The sequence below is a fragment of the Canis lupus genome, chromosome 6 (genome assembly GCF_011100685.1).
Source record: "Canis lupus familiaris isolate Mischka breed German Shepherd chromosome 6, alternate assembly UU_Cfam_GSD_1.0, whole genome shotgun sequence".
Lineage (NCBI taxonomy): Eukaryota > Metazoa > Chordata > Mammalia > Carnivora > Canidae > Canis > Canis lupus.
The window spans coordinates 19647727-19663425 of record NC_049227.1 but is presented as its reverse complement, the minus strand read 5'-3'; the positions used below and the strand labels follow the sequence as shown (position 1 = coordinate 19663425).

The window sequence follows — 15699 nt, the reverse complement described above, 5'->3', positions numbered from 1 at the left end:
CTAGGGACTGGGTACAGAAACCCCATATATATACACGTAATATCATCCTGATTAATCTCCTTCACTGGACTTGCACCAATCCGAAATGTGTCCTGTTAAAAAGAAAACCACAGCCCCAACATGGCATCGTTTAAGCCATCTGAGCAAACCAAGACTTAATACCTAACCTAACTGCATGTTCAAACCGCCAGGAGTGTAACCTTTAACCACCCAACATGGAATTTCCAAATCAGTATTAAGAATTTATTGAGAGGCTCCCCCTAGGGGAACAACCTTGCCTAAACAGTGCATTCCTTGCTCACCCCCGCTTGCTAGATGGGACACCTCTCGATTAATTAATCCTTGAATAAAGCCAATCAGATCTTCACATTTACTCGGTTGAATTTTTTCTTTTTTAACAGTCCCCTCATTTATTCATCGGCTTGGGAGTTTTGTCTATTTCCACCTATAGAATTGTTAGTTCTGCAAAGGACAGGGGTTTTTTTTTGTTGTTGTTCACAGCTGTAGCACCAGCACCTCCTGCCACACCTGGAACAGAGGAGAAACTCGGTAAATATTTATAGAATTAATACAAGAGCTGTCTGTTCACTTAGAAGGAGGGACTGAGGACACTCACTCTGAAGCCCTTAAAGGCAAAGGGAGCACTTGAGTGTCTTTTAAAGGACAGAATCGTGGTTTTATTGCCTCCAGCCTCTCAGGGCCCCAGAACTCTCCACGAATCCTCTCAGGGCCCCAGATGTGCTTCCTGTAGAAGTAGCTGGGTACTGATAGAAGAGTCTGAACTCAAGAGTCAGACACATCTGGGTTGAATCCTGGCTCTGCTCTACCCTTCACTTCCCTGGTCCTCTGTTTCACTATGTACTGAGAAAGGGGTCATTGTGAAGACGGACAAGACTACTGTATGTGTAAGGCTTCTGGCACTGCCCTGCCCGTGTACCACGAGTGGGGAAGAATTGGATGGGAAGCAAAGAGAATGTGATGTCCCTGTGTCCCCAAGAAAGGGGGCCTGGCTGAGCCCCAGCTGGGGGAAGTAGGCAGATCTGTGGGTTCACCGCTTGGGGTACAATAGATTGAACACACCCCACGGATGTGTTGGAAGCAAAGAATTCTTTATGACGTGTCACAAGTAAGGAGACAGGGAGATGGATCTCAAAGCACCATCTCCCTGTGGGGTTAGTACAGGACGCTTTTATTCAGTGCATTTGGGAGTGGGGGCAGGGAGCTTTCATATACATGAAGGAACTTACGCATATTCTGTGATTTAGGCACTTTGGTTCAACTGTACATGGCTAGCATGTCAACCTGCTAGAGTGTGCACTGCATGTTCAAAAGTTGGCAGAGAGATCCCTGGGTGGCGCAGCGGTTTGGCGCCTGCCTTTGGCCCAGGGCGCGATCCTGGAGACCCAGGATCGAGTCCCACGTCGGGCTCCCGGTGCATGGAGCCTGCTTCTCCCTCTGGCTGTGTCTCTGCCTCTCTCTCTCTCTCTCTCTCTCTCTCTCTCTCTCTGTGTGTGACTATCATAAATAAATAAAATTTTTTTTAAAAAGTTGGCAGAAAAATCCCCTTTAGGAGGAGATATTATATTGCAATGAGCTAAAGGTAACTTCAGGGTAATTAAGGGGGCTTCTGCACGGGTCCTGAGCTCCAGTCTGGCTCAAACTGGCTCACATCAGGGGCTATTAGGTGACACACATAGCGAACATCTCCTGGGCTGGAACTGTTGGTTCTGCTAAACAAAATACATTCTTTCCCTGCTTTTATCCTTTCCCCTGCTCCTTCCTGCTGACAGCTTTCAGCCCTGTGAGGGAGGACCTCCTGGGGCATCCCAGCTGACACCACCATTCCTGGGCAGAGTCTGAGGGCCCGGGTCGGTGGCGCATCCAGGCTGAGAAAGGTCTATGGAGCCCTCCACATACAAGCACAGAGAGAAGCAGAACAGATACCAGGCACCCAGAGCAACAAGAGCACTGCTAAAGGACCTCAGAAAGCCTTAGAAAGGCTCACTGGCTTCCCTGTGGCTTCTCACTAAGTGTAGAATGGGGCACCCACCTGCTGCCCACCACCCAGAAGTTAACACAAGAGGGTGGTGAGAAGCAGTCCTCACATTTGGATGGAAGCCATGTATATGCCACAGCAGAACACGTGCCCCTGCCTCAAGGTCTTATGGAGAAGCTCAGAGGATGATGAGTTTCCCTCATCAACCCCTTGGTCCCCCCTGTACCACCCCCCAACAGAATATAAAGGCAATCGCAGGGCAAAGAAGAAACTCTAAATTGAGTGAGGCTTGTTTCCCACCACCCAGAAGAATGGAGCTCAAATGATAAGTTATGACAGAGTAAATGAATCAAGAAAGTAGCATTTCTTGGACACCTGTGTCTTGGACTGAGACTCACTCTCACCATTGCCCCACAGGGTATGTGTCTTTCCCTGAAAGAGATCGTCTGGGAAGGAAAAATCTTGAGGGGTCCTGGGATTCTGAAAGGCTGTCCCAGGTCAGGGACAGCAATCCCGTGGGACTCTAGGTGAGGACAAGTAGCAATGGCCATATGTGGAAGTGTTGTCTGATGAGTCCCAAGAAGCTCCTCATTGGCACAGTTGCCCAGTGTGGGAAGGATCCGCTTTGAGAGGAAGCGAGCTTCCTGTCCTGGCAGGTATGCAAGTAGATCCTCTCAGAGGTGTGGAGAGGTGACTCCTGCTGGGGAGCTGGCCTGACTAAAATAATGCAGAGGTCTCTCTGAAGCTTAATAGACTACGAGTCTGTAAGTAAAGCCCAGAGTGACAGGAAGTAATCAGAGCCAGGATGTTAGTGGGATGTATGGGGAAGAGAGGAAGATGAGGGGAAAGTGGAATAGAGAGGAAGAAGAAAATAAGGAGTCCATCTAGGAAGGTGATATGATTCTGGTAGTCTGATACTGATGAAGGGTTCTTCAAAGATAGTATTTCCCCAAAGGTGGGCCACGCATCTACAACAGTCAGGACAGCGTATGCCTGCTGCAGAACAAATAAACCCCTGACCTCAGTGCCCTAACACAATATGGTTCTTTCTCACTCATGCAAAATCTGGATGGCCCTGCAGCTCTGATTTCTGGAAATACATGGCCTCCAAGAGACAGAGAGATAGAAGAGGAACACCAGAATTTAACTGTCACAACCAAAAGTGGCTCTCGACACTGCCACTCATGGGGCATTGGCCAGAACTAGTCACACAACCCCAACCATCTGGTCTCAGACTGGTGATAATATGCCTTTCACGGCTCTCTGACACTGCTAATCTCCGTTATCAATAAATAAATCTGCTGGCCTCCGATTCAGAGCCTACAGGAGAAGACAGAAATTTTACTGAACCTACAAAACAGTGTCTGTTCCCAAAACGTTCCTTCTCTTTTTTCTTTAAGATTTTATTTATTTATTCATGAGAGATACACAGAGAGGGGAAGAGACACAGGCAGAGGAAAAAGTAGGCTCCATGCAGGGAGCCCAATGTGGGGCTCGATCCCAGGACCCCAGGATCACGCCCTGGGCTGAAGGAAGATACTCAACCACTGAGCCACCCAGGTGCCCCAACGTGTTCCTTCTCATGATCATTCCCTATATATGGTAAATGATGCCAATTTTCCATGTGGGATGGCAAAGTAAACTTTCCTTTTCAAGAAATTTGTTTATTTTTTAAAAATTGATTCTATTTAAAGAAGAATATTCTATTCTAAGTCAAAATGTGCAGCACATACATTAATATTTATTTTAGAAGAGGTAATACATACTTCAAAATTCAAAAAGTATTACAGTATAGCTAACTGAAAACTCAACTCCATCCTAGCCACACAATTCCCCTTCCTGTCAATACTTTTTATGAATGATTTCGTGGATACTTCCACTCTTGCAAACAACACTGTGATGAACCTCGCTGTGTGTACTCCATTTGGCATGTAAATGGGTACCTAAAGGGCAAAACCCTAGAAAGAAAATTCTGGAGCTCCAGGTGTGTGCATGCACAGTACCCATGGTTCAGTTTGGTGCATGGCTGCCATGTTAGTGGGACAGGTTTTCAGCAAAGCCCCAATCAGGGCAATTTGGACCATACACAATTTCACTCATTTGCTCAATACACCTTGATAAGCACCTACCCTGAGTCGGCCCTGTGCTGGGAACAAATAATAGAAAGATGAATTTGACTCAATCTTGACCCCAAAGAGTTCATGATCTAATGGAGAAGACAGATGCACAAGCCAATTGCTGTAGTTATCTACTGCAGTGTGGTTGACCACTCCAAAACGTAGAGGTACAGAGCAACGACGAGTATGTTGACAAATTCTGTGGGTCAGGGATTTGGAAAGGGCAGAGCCAGGATGGTTTTTCTCTGCTCCCTGATATCTGAGGCCTCATCTGGGGTAATTTGAGTGATGGGGACAGAAAGATCCATTCCCGCATTGGCTTCTTCAAACGAAGCTCTCATGCCCATGCTGGCAGAGTAGAAGAACAGGCTTAGCTGAGACTGTCAACCAGAGCCTTTAACATGTGGCCTCTTAATCAGGGAAGTCATGGGGTCATCAGACTTCCTACAAGGTGGCTCAGGCTCTTAGAACAATTGTTCTAGTGATCACAGCAGAAGCTGCATGGCCATGGTTGACTCAGCCTTGGAAGCCATACATCATCATTTGCACTGCAAGCCAGCCATAATACAAGCAGGGAGATGAGGGTTTTAAAGCAGCCACTACTGATCCTAATACAGGATACGTGTTGTAGTAGAGGCAGGTCCAGCAGTACAGGGAGCCCAGTGCAGGAGTGACAGCTTCATTCCTTCTGAGAGCAATTAAGAAGAGATTCAGGGAAAGCCATTGAAGGGAGGTGACACAAACTGAGGATTGAAAAGTAAGAGCAAAGTTACCAAAGCCTAAAATGGAGTGGGAGGAAAAAGGGAGGGTCAGGCAAAGGGGATTGTGTGTACAATGATTTATGAGTGCTTTGAAAGGTGTGTGCATGAAAAGGTGAGGAGTAAAAGAAGCCAGGCTACAGAGTTGTGACCTAGAGTGGAGATCTTAGCTCTACCACTTGCTGGATGTGTAACAAGTGAGCCCCAGCTTCCTCACCTATAAAAAACCCCAGGGTTCTTCACGATTATTATTATTATTTTTTAAAGATTTTTTTAAAGATTTTTATTTATTTATTCATGAGAGACACAGAGAGAGAGGCAGAGACACAGGCAGAGGGAGAAGCAGGCTCCATGCAGGGAGCCCGATGTGGGACTCGATCCCAGGACTCCAGGATCAGACCCTGGGCCGAAGGCAGGCGCTAAACCCCTGAGCCACCTGGGGATCCCCCCTTCAGATTATTATAAGGAATAACTGAGATAAGACAGGGCCTGATATAAAAGCATGGAAGGCATGTTCACTGTTGACATCATTATGAAATTTTGGCCGCACATTGGAGTCATCTAGGGAGCTTTAACAAAAGCAGTAATGTAACAAAAGTACAAAACTTATTATACTCTTAAAATTATAAAACATTGTTGAAGGAAATTAGAGAAGACCTAAAGAAATAAGAAGATGTTCCCATGTTCATAGATCAGAAGACTTAGTAGAGCTGCCACCTTGGCAAGACTTCCCAAACTGATCTAGTTTCAACTCAATCCCTATCAATATCCCAGCTGACTCAGTGCATATGGTAAATCAAGGAATCCAGAATACAATCTCCAATCTTACATTCTTGAAAAAGAAGACAAAGTTGGAGGAGTCACACTTCCCTCTTTCAAAACTTACTACAGAAGCCATGGTAATCAAGACAGTGTAGGATTGACCTTGTACCTCCATGGAACAGAACTGAGAATCCGGAAATAAGATCCTATGTCTACAGCCAGTTGATTTGGGCTGAGAGTCTATTAAATGGAGAAATAATAGTCCTTCTAACAAATGGTCCTGGGACAACTGGATATCCACATCCAAAAAAGTCAACAAAGTTGAACCTCCTCCTCCTTACATCACATGCAAAATTTACTCAAAATGGATCAAAGACCTAACTGTCAGAGCTAAAACTATTTAAATACTTTGAAGAAACATAACAGAAAATCTTGGTGGTCTTTTATTTGGATCTGAGATGTGATGCAACATCACAAGCAACAAAAGAAAAACTAGAAGAATCAGACTTCATCAAAATTAAAAACATTGTACCTCTAAGGACACCATTAAAAAAAAGGAAAGGGGCACCTGGCTGGCTCAGTCAGTGGAGCAGGTGACTCTTGATCTCAGTGTTATGAGTTCAAGCCCCATGTTGGGTGTAGAGATAATTTTAAAAATAAAAAAAAATCTAAAAAAATTTTTAATTAAAAAAGGAGAAGGACCACTCACAGAAGGGGAGGAAGAGGATGCCAATTACATAGCTGACTTATACCTACAATCTATAAAGAATGCTCGCAACTCAATAATAAAAACATAAATAACCTAACTTTAAAATGGGCTAGGAATCTGAATAGACACTTCTTCAAAGAAGATAGACAAAGGGCCAAGAAGCCCATGAAAAGAGTCTCAATATTATCCATGAGGGAAAGGCAGGTCAACACCACCAGGAGAGACTGCCTCACCCCCACCAAGAAGGCTAGAAACCAAAAGATAGTAACACATGTTGGTGAGAATGTGAAGAGGTAGGGACCCTCTCACTCTGCCAGAAGGAATGTAGGACGGTGCAGCCACTTAGGGAAATATTCTTCAAATGTTAAACATAGAGGAGTGCCTGGGTTGCGCAGTTGGTTGAGCATCCAATGGTTTCAGCTCAGGTTATGATCTCAGGGTCATGAGATAGAGCCCCACATTAAGCTCCATGTTCAGCACAGAGCCCGCTTGAGATTCTCTCTCTCCCTCTCTCTTTGTCCCTCCTGCACATGCTCTCTCTCTCTCTCTCTCTCTCAAATAAATAAATCTTAAAAAAATGCTAAACATAGAGTCACCATGTGATCTGGCAATTCCACTCTGAGATGTCTACCTAAGAGAAATGAAAACATACGTCCCCACAAAATTCCCATAGGGAAATGTTTAGAGCAGCATTATTCATAAGAGCCAAAGAGTAGAAACAGCCCAAATTTCCATCAACTGATGAAGGAACAGATAAAATGTGGTATACCCATATAATAAAATATTACTCAACAACAACAACAACAACAACAAAATGAAGTACTGATCCATCCTACAATGAGGATGAATCTTGAAAACATGATGCTTAGTGAAAGAATCCAGGCTTAAAGGACCACATATCATATGTTCCCATTTATGTGAAATTTCTAGAATAGGAAAATTTACAGAGATCGAAGATAGATTACTTGTGACCTGTGGCTGGTTGGTGGAGGGGGGACAAGTGAAGATGGGGAGGATTAGAAAGTGACTGCTAAGGGGTAATGAAAATGTGGTAATGAAAGTGCTTTAATTTAACTTTTTAAAGATTTTATCTTTAAGTGATCTCGGCATCCAACGGGGCTTGAACTCACAACCCCAATATCAAGAGTCGCCTGCTCCATCGACTGAACCAGCCACGGACCCCAAAAATGCTTTTAAATTGATAGGGGTGGCTCAGCAGTCAGGCTCCTGCCTTAGGTCCCAGGTCGTGATCCCCGGATGACGAGTTCCCTGCATGGAGCCTGCTTCTCCCTCTGCCTATGTCTCTGCCTCTCTCTCTATCTATCTCTATGTCTGTGTGTGTGTGTGTGTGTGTATGTGTGTTTCTCATGAATAAATAAATCTTTAAAAAATAAAATAAAATAAATTGATAGTGGTAAACATCCCTCCCTCTTTTTTCTCTTTTGTATCTCTAAGAAATGATGGATATTAACTAAATTTATCATGATGGTCATTTCACAGAATATGTAAACCAAGTCATTTCTCTGTACACTGTAAACGTACACAGTGCTGCATGTCAGTTATATCTCAATGACACGGAAAAAAATGGTGGTAATGTATGCACCACTCTGGGGATATTCAAAGGTACTGAGTTCTTCAAACAGAGAGAGAGAAAAGGAAGAAAAAAGTGAGAAGAGAAAATCTTATGCATAAGCCCTACTCCAGGAGAGTCTGCTTCCAATTGTTCTGGAGGGTGGCCTGGGCATCAGAATTTGAAGGCAGCAGGGGATGCCACCGTGCAGCTGGTTGAAAGCCACTGAGCAAGAGAAATGGGAGACTGAGATTGGAGAGAGGTGAACAGAGAGGGGCCAGCAGAGCCCAACGATGCATTATGTGAACAAATGTGGGTCAGGATGTCACCAAGGGGCGAGCGACGTTGTGTGTGGAGGTAAAGTGGGACCACTGTGCGCAGGCGAGACGGCAGGTTCCCCACCAAACACATCCTCGGGTGAGGGGGGGGACACAAGTGGCCAAATCCACCCAGGCTCTGCTTACCAATCCCTGAGCCCACAGAGCTCAAGTCTGGCCCCCTTGTGAAGCAGCCAAGGGGGGCTGGGAGTTGGGGTAGACCTTTCCAAGAGCCTGCATATAGTGAATTGACACCTCACTTTGAAATCGCACATCTATTTTATCTGGGTGCCTAATTGGAATCTCGATTTTAACATCCTGTTACACAAGGCTGTTGTACAGATAACAAGACCGAATTATATTCATTACCATCCAGTGAGCGCAGTTATGCTTTGCAAGCAACCTTCGTTGTCACATTTAATCCTTCAGCATTTCTGAGAGACGAGCGACTACTGGTATGATCTCCATTTCACAGATGAAGAAATTGAGGCTTGGTGAGGTAAGTGGCTTGGCCAAAGGCACCTGGTAGGCAGTGGCAGCACAGAGATTAGAACCCAAGTCGGACGACGCCAAGCCTTTGCTATGAAGACATGAAACCCTTTCTGTCCTAAAGTCCTTCCATAACCGAGTCAGGAGACTGAAGTCCCCTGATGCCGAGTGTCCACCGACTGGTCAGCAGGGGTAGTGATAAAGCCAGCATCGGTACCCAGGTCCCCGTGGCAACCACAACCCTGCAGGTCTGTGGGGCACCCAGTACACAGTAGGGACGTGATGATGTCAGCAGCCTCCCGCAACCCACAAGAGAATGACCCAGTTAAATGAACCTAGTGGCTTTCCTTCCAAGGAGCCCCCACTCCTCTGGCAGATCCCGCAGGCATATCCACAGTTTCTGAGGAGTGACACATCCCGCCCTCCCCATTTTCATAAGCGCCCCTGAAAAAAGCCCTCTCTGTTTTCTGCCTCACTCACTCTCCTTGGAAAGATCCGCTTTGATCCTCCCTCCCCTCTGCTCCCAGCTTGGCTCTCCTCTCTCACTCCAGACATATTATTCACGGTGAACTCATTTGTCCAGAATGCAGATGTAATATGTAATTCCCCAAGAATTCAAATGTAATTTAAAGCTATTTTCCGATATCTAATTTGCCTTTTATTTATTTAGGGCAATATTTCAGCAGGAGCCTCTCAGCTAAAGTGCCGGTGTTTGTTTACAGTGCCAGGGCCCCGCAACGGCAGGAAGCCACCCGCCCCAGACACAGACGTTACCGATTAAAAAAGTAATTACAACATTGAACACAGCCTTAAATAAAAGCGAAAATGCAAGAGACGGGGAAGGCTGCAAAAACATAAATTGGGAACAATGCTGTTTTCCCCAGACGTTTTGTAATATTTGCAGCCTGCCTGGTACTGGCACCCTCCCCTGGCTGCAGGAGACACAAGCGGAGCCACTAGCAGGGAGGGATGGGGTGGCTCCACCCTGTAAAGAGGTGGGAAGAGGTTTCTAATTGTCAGAAATCATTTGTCTGCCTGCAACGTCCTCAGTTTAATGTAATGCTCTTATACTACAGATTAGTGTACTACAGTGTACTCTACTCTAACAAGTGACCAAAAATCAACAGGCAACTCAAACTGACCTAAAGAGAAAATTGGTATGTTCAGGCTCATGAAAGACCGTCAGAAGCTTTGGCTGCAGGCGTAGTTGGATCAAGGTGCTCAAAAAATCTTTAAGAATCTCCCTATCTCTTGGCATTGCTCTCTGCAGAGTTGACTTCAATTCCAGAAGCTTCAAGCTTCCATCTTGCCAGCTTAGCATTCCCAACCGAAAGAGGATGCTTCTCTTTCCGTAGTTCTAGCCAGAATCTCAGGTTGGGCTTTCATCAGCCCTCCCTGGGTCATGTGCTGATCCTTGAATCAATCACTTCAGCCAAGGAGTTTCAGTCCTCTGACCAGACCTGGGTCAGATTCCCACCCCTTGAGGACAGAAGTAGGACCAGTTTGGCATAAACCACATGGACTAAGAACAAGGGAGGGGCGGCTCCCAAAAAGAAAATTGAGGTTCTATGAGGGTTGAAGGCACAATCAGGCAAATATAATTGATTTCCACCACAGATAGAATTTCTGTCTGTTTCCAATACATGTCATCTTCCTACATTGGCTCTAGACCACACTTTTTACCTTGTGGGTGATTCAGGGAACTCTGTGCTCCATGGTAGGACTGCCGTGTAGAACATCAACTTGTGGCTTCCCCACCTCGACTTTAAAGAAGTAAGTAAGCCCTGTGCAGCCAGTTACAGTGGAGCATGACTAGGAACAGGCGACATTTTGTAATCACTAAGGATGGCCTGCAGCAGAAGGGCAGATAGGAAGCAATTGGCTCTTCAAGCGGGTGTCCTTCAAGATGGATACAGCAAGAGCCTTGAGGTTTGAAAGAGTCAAATAATTGCTAATAATTAGGTCCAAAAGTTTATCTGGTAATCAGATCACAGGGGAAGCAGGAGGTAATAATAATATTTAAGGGGTTCATTGGGCACCTGGGTGGCGCAGTCGGTTGAGCATCTGACTCTTGGTTTTAGCTCAGGTTGTGATCTTAGGGTCGTGAGACTGAGCTCTGCCTCAGGCCCCGTGCTCAGCATGGAATCTGAGATTCTCTCTCTCCCTCTGTCCCTCCCCATTGTCCACTCAATCTCTCTCTCATTCTCTCTCTCTCTCTCTCATTAAATCTTAGGGGCCCCTGGATGGCTCAGTTAGTTAAGCACCTGCCTTCAGCTCAGGTCATGACACAGGTCCTGCGATCGAGCCCTGTGTCAGGCTTCCTGCTCATCAGGGAGTCTGCTTCTCTCTCTCTTTCCCTCTGCCCCTTCCCACCACTTGTTCACTCTCTCTATCTCTCTTTCTCAGATAAATAAAATTTTTTTAAATAAATAAATAAATAAATCTTAAAATATTTTTAAAATTAAGTGCTCTCAGGGCCAGGTTATACCCTAAAAGTGACAGTATATGTGAACTTGCCATAGACATGTGACCCTGGGGTCAAATAAGTGGAACCCTTGGCCAGATGTAGCACTAAAGAAATCACATCACCCTTTACCAGTAGACATCCAGAAACTGGACTTGGCACAGGCACAGGACAGAGCATCCACGAGTCCATGTGGAACTGAGCCTGAACAGCGGCCCCCTCGGGACCAGGAAGCAGCTGTAGCAGTGAACCAACCAGACTCCTGCTCTTGCTGGGTCTGCAAGGGAGGTGGACAGGCAGCGTTTGGAACTAAGAAATCCCCTCAGGTTCAGAGGTCATTCAGGGTCGGGGTGGAGGGTGGCAGGGGAAAAACCTTGAGAGAAAGGCTATAAACGTCCTCCTAACAAGACAGGTCGGTGCCTAAGCTCTCTGCCTCATCGATGCCCCAAGCTGGTGGAACAGTTCTTGCGGATGACATAGGAACAAATGGGAGAGCAGATCTCCACTGCCCTGCCTGGTACACAGTAAATGCTGTTGTTGTTGCCTGCCGTGCGCCGTGACCATCTCTTACTCAAACACCAGCTCGTTCCGTTCAATCTTTCCCAAAACTCTGTGAGGTCATTAGCCTTATTATTACTCATCCTCCCATCATAGATGAGAAAATGGAGCTTCAGAGAGATGAGGTGATATGCCCAAAGTCCATCATGCCAGAACAGGGCCTAGAACACAGATTTCTCACTTTCTCCTCTAACCCTTTCATCAACAAAAAGGCTTTCCATGGGCACCTGGGTGGCTCAGTTGGTTAAGCACCTGCCTTCGGCTTAAGTCATGATCCAGGGTCCTGGGATCCAGTCCTGAATTAGGCTCCCTGCTCAGCAGAGAGTCTGCTTCTTCCTCTACTGGTTCTCTCTCTCTCTCTCTCTCTCTCAAATAAAAATCTTTTTAAAAATTGCTTTTTGTTTTCAAAGGCCGTGGACAAACGGAGATAAGAAACTTGCATTTATTGACCACCTACTACGGCCAGGCACGGTGTTCAGCGTTATCACACATTTGTTCATTCCGTCTTCCCCTGCCAGGCCCCTGTGTTATCATTCCGGCCTCCCCCCCCCCCTTTCAGTAATAGACAGTGGAGGCTCAAAGGGGTAAGGCACTTTTCTCTGCATCACTTGACCTGTTTGGGGGCTCTGAAGGGATTCAGCATCTCTAAGAAGGAACCTAGAAATTCTCTAGGAAAGGTGCTCTCTGCTCACTAGAGTGCCATCCTCACCTCTGCTCTCTGAGACATCACTGGGGTGCTCTTCTCTTCCCAGGAGAGCCAGTCTATGCCTCTGCACACTCCACAGCCCTCAGGGCCCCCCAGATCTGCTACCTGGGTCCAGCCAAGAGAGGGATGTCTGAGCTAAAATAGCAATGTCAAGGATTCCATGATAAAGAGAGAGACAAAGAGACAGAGCCCAGGGGAACTCAGAGGAAACACAGAAGGACAAGGAGGGGAGGCAAGGGGAGGACAGAAAGGGGGCAGGGAGAAGAGGGGGGGAGGGGCGGGGGGCGGGGGGACGAAGAGGAGGAGTGGCCATGGCAGCGGAAGTAGCAGAGGGGAAGGGGCAGGAGTTTGGTTACAAACATAATTTTCATAATAAAGGAAAAATGAAAGTTCTTCATTCAATATACTTAGTCCGTAGTCCTGTACCCATCTCTGTACTAAGCATTGCAAATATGGATGAAGTCCACATTCTCAAGCAATTGTAAAATGATGCATAACTACTGTTCTAATGTGGAGAAACCAGATTTCCCCCACTGAGAGGTCTGATAAGCCTTCACTGAAGGGCATCAAGAGTGTAGAACAACTTTCTTGCAGACAAGGGGAAAGAAAGCCTTCAGACAAAGGGAACAGCATACGTGAAGACCCAGGAACAGAAGAGTGCATGACGTTCAGGACAAGCAAGGAGCAAGTTAAGGCGGCAGAGGAGAACAGGACAGAGCTGGAAATAAGGCAGGGCTAGATCCTAGAAATGGAAGCTTTATCTTGATGACGAGTGTCTAAAATTGTCATTAAAGGATCCCCGAGAATTTGCCAATATACACATAGGGATTTATGAATGCTTAGTAAGAACTTTAAAAACTTTGGTGTGGGATCCCTGGGTGGCGCAGCGGTTTGGCGCCTGCCTTTGGCCCAGGGCGCGATCCGGGAGACCCTGGATCGAATCCCACGTCGGGCTCCTGGTGCATGGAGCCTGCTTCTCCCTCTGCCTGTGTCTCTGCCTCTCTCTCTCTCTGTGTGACTATCATAAATAAAAAATAAATAAATAAATAAATAAACCTTTGGTGTGTTCACGAAATACCAGCACGTTCTAGATCATCTCCCTGACAACCAGCATGGAATGTCAGTGACTATGTGATGTTTTTGTCTGGGATCACTTTGGGGTCTAGTAAGAATGTTTTAATTGTCTGGAGACAAGGGGGAAAGAAAAGAGGTAGAGCTGATACACAAATGATGTGTCTGTGCCACAGACACATGATAAAGGCCAATGGGTGGGTGGCTTGCTATGACAATGAAGGTTCTTAGAAAAAAGAGGTAGGAGGATTGAGTCTCCACACCACCCAAAGTAATAAAGGCAGTAGAACTCAAAAAAACCTGTGCTAGAACAGCAATTCATTTTTAGTAAGTGACAGATTAGCTTCACCAAGACAACATCATCTATCATGTTAAGGAAATAACACTAATTTGAATTTTATCACTTTTATTTGTACATAGCTTCTAGTTTACATTAGTCGTAAAGCTGTTTATGAATTTCTTTTGTCATTGATTCTAAAACATAATTTTTGTCACTTTTTGACTGAAATTGGGATCCATCTCAAAATCTATAGCCTCTTACAAGCACAACTGACAGCACTTTTTCCCTCTAATGCTACATAAAATAACTATGCATCCTACAACATATGGTGGATTAGAGTCACACGTAGAATAAGTTGATACCTGGTTTTATTTGTAAACAACAGAGTAACATTAAAATAAAGAATATTTAAGCCAACATGAGGTCCATAGAATATTCTCTATATAATAGTTTATGTAGTAGTCAAGTTGGAATACTGATGATGAGGAAGAAACCATAAGAAAAAGGTTTTTTTTAAGAAGCTGGAATTTTTTAAAGATTTTATTTATTTATTCATGAGAGACACAGAGAGAGAGAGAGAGAGAGAGGCAGAGACACAGGCAGAGGGAGAAGCTCCATGCAGGGAGCCTGATGTGGGACTCGATCCCGGGACTGCAGGATCACGCCCTGGGCCGAAGGCAGGGGCTCAACTGCTGAGCCACCCAGGTGTCCCAAGAAAAAGTTTTAATCAACAGAAGTCAGATTTCCATATTAGGAAGACATTCTAGCACCACATTGGATAGAAATAGGTTTTTCAGGAGATTAACTGAGAAATTATGAGATTATATATATGGAAAAAATACATATATATATATATGGAAGGATGATGACATAACTTGAAGAGATGTGCAAGAGGCAGAATCAATGGAATTTAGTGATTGGTTAGATGTGGAAGGGTGAGGATGTAGGGAAAGAGAAAGAGGGTTGGGAAGGCCCAAAGAGGATGCTGGGTTTCTGGATGGGATGAAGTAGCATCTCCAAGATACAAAACAATACTTAAGATTGAGATGGTACAGTTGAGGCAGTGGTGATGGTGATAGGGACAGTGGTGTTGCAGGCTGTGATGGTGATAGTGGTGGTGATGATGATAATAGGGATGATGGAGATGATAGAAGTGATGGCGATGGAAGTGATAGTGGCAGTGATGGTGGAGATGATGGTGATGGTGATAATGGTGGTGGTGGTGGTGATGATAGTTATGGTGTGGCGATTGGTGGTGGTGGTTGTGGTAATGGTAGCGATGGTGGTGATGGTGGTAATGCTGATGGAGGTGGTGATGGTGGTGATGATAGTGATGGTTTTGGTGATGGTGGTGATAACGGTGATGATAGTGATGGTGGTAGTGATACTAGTGGTCGTATTGGTGACAGTGGTGGTGATGGTGATGATGGTGATGGTGATGGTAGCATTGGTGGTGGAGATGATGATGGTGATGGTTTTGGTGATGGAGGTGATGATGGTGATGGTGGTGGTAAAACTGGTTTTAAGTAGTGATAATGGTAGTGGTGGTGGCGGTAGTGATAATAAAGATTAATGTAGTAGAATTATAATAATGATGCTATACCAGGAGGCTTAGAAGTAAAAGTGGCAACACTGGGGACTGGCTCCACAGCTGCCCCATGTTGACATCAAGCATCTACTGGCAAGGAGCCAACCTTCTCCAGGCCTCATCCATGATATGGAAATCACTTCTCTCTCCTCCTATCATGACGGTAGGCACCCACCTCACTCTCTAATCACACAATGGGAAATGAAATAGGAATGCTGGAATCAATGGATTCCCCCCACAGCAGGGAATAACCATTATTTACCCATAAAAATATTTTGAGGGTTATTAGCATGTAAACTGTGATTAATTAAATT

The 15699-nt window shown here is 45.4% G+C and overlaps 1 long non-coding RNA gene across 3 annotated transcripts; it reads right to left on the bottom strand.

The window, feature by feature from the left end:
* Positions 1-291: 291 nt before the first annotated feature.
* On the bottom strand, positions 292-11744 carry LOC111096493. Of its 3 annotated transcripts, XR_005360354.1 has the most exons (4): positions 11556-11744; positions 11315-11459; positions 10402-10641; positions 292-528 (listed from the first exon to the last, which is right to left on the bottom strand). It is a non-coding gene; the product is annotated as an uncharacterized LOC111096493 (long non-coding RNA). The 3 variants fall into 3 exon arrangements; XR_005360352.1 differs by having other exon boundaries at positions 11315-11744; XR_005360353.1 differs by lacking the exon at positions 292-528 and adding an exon at positions 1456-1515 and having other exon boundaries at positions 11315-11744.
* Positions 11745-15699: the final 3955 nt, after the last annotated feature.